Source organism: Aulonocara sp. 'chitande type north' Nkhata Bay, linkage group LG18 (genome assembly GCF_057382095.1).
Source record: "Aulonocara sp. 'chitande type north' Nkhata Bay isolate Kocher_YH1m ecotype deep benthic linkage group LG18, A_spYH_male_GT1.1, whole genome shotgun sequence".
NCBI classification, from domain to species: domain Eukaryota; kingdom Metazoa; phylum Chordata; class Actinopteri; order Cichliformes; family Cichlidae; genus Aulonocara; species Aulonocara sp. 'chitande type north' Nkhata Bay.
Genome location: NC_141361.1, coordinates 29,928,472 through 29,934,120, shown reverse-complemented (window position 1 = coordinate 29,934,120; position 5,649 = coordinate 29,928,472). Strand labels below are relative to the sequence as shown.

The 5,649-nt window shown below is 39.3% G+C and overlaps 1 pseudogene; it reads left to right on the top strand.

Moving 5' to 3' along the window:
- The first annotated feature begins 3,431 nt into the window (after positions 1-3,431).
- On the top strand, positions 3,432-4,957 carry LOC147308967 (uncharacterized; annotated as a pseudogene).
- The last annotated feature ends 692 nt before the right edge of the window (positions 4,958-5,649 follow it).

Sequence of the window (5,649 nt, the reverse complement as noted above, 5' to 3'; positions counted from 1 at the left end):
TCTGATCAAACAATCAGAAATAGACTTCATGTTTAATTAAAATTTTTACAAAGAATAAATGAGCAGCTTTGTTGCATAATTTTGTTCTAAATCTGGGATTTTAGTTGTAGTCTCAATAATTTCATTTTACAGAGTTTATAAGCAGTGATTATCTTGTTAAAATTGCTAAATTTCAAAAGGAAGAGATTTTAGTATTCAGGTAATGTACTTTTGAGTTATTTTTGTATCTTTTAACATTTCACAAAGTAAACTTGTTTTGTATTATGAACACATGTTTTTGTTGGCTGGTTTGAGTTGCATGGATCACAGACATATCAGTTTTTTGTGAATATAAGCTGCTGTCGGATGAGCAGAATTTTCAGCTTGGAACATTAGTGCTCATCAGTTAATCGTGAAACACATTTAGTGCTTCTAACAATGTTTCCTCAATCAGTATATTGTTATCTATCCATTATGACTGTGTCTGTACATGTCAGTCATTAAATGCTTCTAAAATTCAATTAACACAGTTACACAGTTCTCACCCTGTTGTACATAGTGGGAATCAAATGGAAATTGTATCAATCATTTGTCCATTGTGTGAATTCAACAGGTGGTTGCTGATAAAAGTCTTCTGTGTCGTTGAAGGACACATCCACAGATTGTCCATTCATAACTGTCACCACTGGACTAATGTGTATTTCTCAAATGCCTGTTGATAGACTCTATAGACTATGTGTCACGATCTGTGTGCAGGCAGGAAAGGACCCAAACGCAGACTCATACACGGAGGCGAAACCAAAACTCAAAAAGCAGCTTTATTGCTGGACACTAGGAAAAACTTCACTAAACTTGAAGATACAAAATAAACAAGGCAGGCTTGGCAGGCAGAACACACAGACAGGTATGAGGGAGATCGCAACGCCGGACAGAAGAAAGCAAAAGACTTAAATACACAGGGAATGACGAGGGAACAGGAAACTCATGGGGAACACAGCTGGGGGCAAATTACACACGAGACAGAGGATGCAAAGCTAAACATAACCGATGAGACAAGGTACCTTCAAAGTAAGAGAAGCAAAGCAAAACATAGCACACACAGACAGGAGACTACCAAAGTAAAACAGGAAGTAATGGAAACACGGGCACACAGAGGCGCAGACAGACACACAGAGACATGACTGAGGAAACATGGATAACATGACAGGCAGGGAGGAACAGAATGAAATACAAGGGAGGCGAGACACAAGAACTCACAACAAAGATAACCACAGCCACAAAGAGGAAGACACAGACGGCAGATCTAAAATTCAAAAAGCTAAACAGAATAACCTAGGTAATATAGGACAAATCCTTAGGATCACAAAGTGGACTTCAATATAAATCACAATGCAAAATGATATCAAAACACAAGAAACTCAAAATGCTGGGTCAAATGACTCAGGATTGTGACACTATGACTATACAAAACATGGCCAACAGTTTGTTGGAGATATTCTCACTGTTGATACGTCTTGTGAAAGAATCTATCATCACAAGGAGGCCATTTACATGAAAAGGGAAAGACCATCTGTGAATCGAGGAGGAGGCCTAAGGGTACATCTTTCACCATCTTACGATGCTGTGATTGCAGCCATTCCCCAACTCTCTGTGAATGGGACTCATGGCCATTGATCAGTGGTCTTTGATCAGTGGGTTTTGGTCAGTGGTTGTTGATCAATGGTCATGAGAATTTGCATAATTAAGATTAAGGAACTGACCTTCCAGCCCATTGTTCCTTCAGTGGGCTGGTTTCAGTCATTATGCAAATATGCTGTTTATAAGATTGGGGAAACCTGCAGTCAGCTGAGACTGAAGAAGTCACTTGGATGAGAGACGAAACGTTTCTCCCATAAAACGCTACGTCCAGATGAACCGAATCAACTTTTTGGAGAATCTATCATCACTGTTGACGAGGATGATTAAGTAATCAGTGGTGTACTAACTGTAGAAGCTATAATGGAAAGTAATGTCTTTGTCAGACATTGATGCAAACACAGAAAATATAAATTTTGATCACTGATTTGGGGGATTAAAAATTGGAAATGGAACTTATACTGTCTTTGAAAACAGTGTAACATAGATTATATGAAGATGGATTAACATCAGTTCATTGGTGTATTCTCTTTTCTTTTTTAATAGGAAATGGCAGCTCGGACTACTTGTCCTACTTCATGTCCATACCTCCCAAGACATTGTGAAAAATGACGTTATCTTCACATCCACAGTTAGTGGATGAGTTGTGTCAGAAGCAAGTGTAATTTTGGGAACATTTTCTTCATACCAAATAAAATATTCCCAGAAACATTTGACTGCAAGCACAACAGATGTCTATTGTGCTGTTCATAAGAGATATGTTTTCTGCAAAAGGGACATTATAAACTTAATATTATTATCATTAAAAATATTAAAATGTAATATTCAACGGGCGCTGCTGCTCACTCAGTGGAGGCAGCATCAACAATTATCAATGAGATCATAACAGTTGGGGATTTTGATCACAGATGTATATGACAACTCAGGTTTGTGGCATTAAATTTGTATTCTAATTTTAAAAATGTAATACATATACATATAATACAATTTATAATAGACACCTTTCAAAACATAGCCTACACCTGATTCTTATACCTGCATTAGTTTACTGATAATGTTGAAATTGTGGGGGGGAAAGCAGATCAGCAAATCTGTAGCTGCCAGCTCCCCTCTAGGCTTCACCTCTGCAAAAGCTGTGTCTCTGAACTGGACCTCAACAGTGTTTGTGGTCTCATAAGGTCTACTGTCAATTTTAGTTTGCATACTTGGATTGTTCAAATATATTATGCTAAATATAGACAGATTTTTCCACAATGGATATGATAGTAAGAGTTAGTAAACCTCTATTAAAGTCTCCCTCTGCAGCCTGTTGTTTCTTAGATTCAGCAATGAAACAAAACATAGATGACATTCTGTCGCCTCGGCAACCACCAAGATCCCACTTCCTACAGACATTCAGTAACTCTCATTGGATAGTGTCAATAAATATCTTTCACTAAATATGAAAGTTTTCTACCTGTCCTTGTTTAAATTATGAAAGAAGTTATTATGTGTGAGAATCTGTTGAATGTCGAATACGTTTCCACTAAACAGTTGTCTTTTACTTTGGTTAGGGTTTTTTTTAACAACCATTTAAAAAACATATTTTGCTTTTGTTTTATTTTTACTGCAATTCCTGTAGAGTAGCTTTTATAGTGTTAATTCAGTATGTGCTACAAAATAAAAGCCTTTTCTTTTACAGTAGGTTTGTGGGTATTTTATTTTGAATTGTTCCAATCATGGCACTTCAAAGGAACAGCCTGTGATGTCGTAGTGCACATTCTACTGGAAAAACCCTTAAATAGGGGAGACATTCAAACAACTTTAGTGGATCTCGGATGGCAGAAACACAAAAAAACCTGGTTGTTATAACAAAGACAAGGCAGACGCAGAGAAACGCAGACGCAAACGCTGACGCATCTATAATGGCAGAAGCAAAATTAGAAATGGTCATCACACCTGAGCTTGAAAAAGCCGCACAACCAAATCCTGAAAAGTCTCCTGTGGCACAACCACAAAAGGAAATGGTTGTGAAACCAAAGAAACAAAAAAAGCAAAAACAGAAAAGAGTGGCTGAAGAACCAAGAAGACCAATTACTCGGGCATATGCTCGGGCTCTTCTTGAAGCTCAAAACAGCCCGAAAAATCAAGAAATGCAAGAAAACACTGAAGCTGCTTCTGAAAGGGAAAAAGCTGAATCCCTCCCCATTTCAAATGTAAAGGTGGACATGGAGAGAGAGGGAAATGTGAAGAACCCCAGCAGACCAAACCCTGGGCCTAATGGAGGGACTTGGCAATATCAACCCAATCCCACATTTAGACCCCATCAGGGCAGTGTCCAGTTTAATCCCTGGCACGAGATTGCTGCTCTCAGACAGCAACTGGAAGCCTCCCAATACCATCAGAACTACCTTTACGGGAAAATGGTAGGTGCAAACAAGAGGGCCTCTTATCACCAGTTTCAGGTGAACAAACTTCATGAACAAATGCACGAGAACAAGAGAAATCATGAGGAAACAATTAAAGACCTCATAGAGCAGCTAGAGGAGGCTTCTGGTAATAAGCCCAATGACATCAGTGAGACAGAGGCTCTCACAAATGCCAATGAAGCTATTGTCATACTGGATGAAGTGATGGTTACCCTGCAGGACCAAATCAGCCACCCTACCACAGAGCAGTGTGTGGAGTCTGCCACTCCAACCACAGAGGCTTCACACACTGACTCTGTAGGACTGATGTCCTCTAAGGAGGCTGAATTTGAGGTCCAATGTAGGATTCAGCAAGAGCAGATTGAGATGCTCCAGAAACAGCTCCTAGCAGCTCAAAATCAGCTGGAAGAGCAGGCCATTAAACATAGGCAGGAGCAGGAGACACTCAACCTGGAAATCAGTGACCTGAAATCCCAGCTCTGCTCCAACAAGGCCCTTCATGATTTGAAGGTTGAGGAGCCAGAAGAACAAAATTCCACCAATGCAAATGAAATGCATAATTGTGAGCCTCTGAAAGAAACCAGACTGGAGAACAGGAGAAGATGGAAAAAGAGGACTCACTGCCATCCACTGCAATGTCTCTGCAGGAGCCTCAGAAAGAAAAAGACACCACAGAACAACAGAAGATAGAAAAAGAGGACTCGCCTGCATTGTCTGTGCAGGAATCTTTGCAAAGTCTACCTGAAAAACAGAAAATGCTCACTGTGAAGGTGGCTGACCTCGAGACTGAAGTTAAGAGCCTGCCAGAGGTTCCGCTGAGTGAGAAGAAGAAGAAGAAGAAGAAGAAGAAGAAGAAGAAGAAGAAGAAGAAGAAGAAGAAGCGGAACTGTCTGCGTCCCCAATTTCACATAATTGGTCTCAACATCACATCCTAAAAAATCATATTTATATACAACTAAATTGTCAGTGAACATTTGAACCCCACTCGGTCAAGACAGAAGGCCACCCCTTCCTGAGCCCGGTTCTGTCAGAGGTTTCTCCCCCATTAAGAGGGAGTTTTTCCTCATCACTGTCGCCAAGTGCTTGCTCATGGGGGATTTGGGGGCTTTTTAAACACCAACCACTGATAAGCTCACTGACATCAAATTTAAGACTCAGCAAATATATAAATGGATGAGGAATCATCCATTTAAAACATGTTTGCTGAGTCATATTTAGTTGTATATAAATATGATTTCTGGGACACTAAGGCCAATCACAGACTAATTTGGATAATTGGTAAAAAGAAAAATTGGAAAAATTAAAAAAAAAATTGATGTGTCATTGTTTCATATAGATTTCAAATAACATGCCATTTGATGTCAAAAATGTTTTTGTTACATATGCAGTGCTTGTGGTCTTATATTCTTATAATTCTGTTCATTTGATGAGTAAATCCTTCTGCCTTGCTTCACATATTTACTGCTGCTTGGCTAGCTTTAGTCATGCTAGCATCAGCACAGGTAGAAACAGATACACATCAGAGACATCACATGTAGCTTGTGTTCATGTTCAGAGTGCCATCTGATAAAAGCAGGGAGCAAAGCACTGAGCAGCATATCAGTCAGCACAGAAAACAAATGCCATA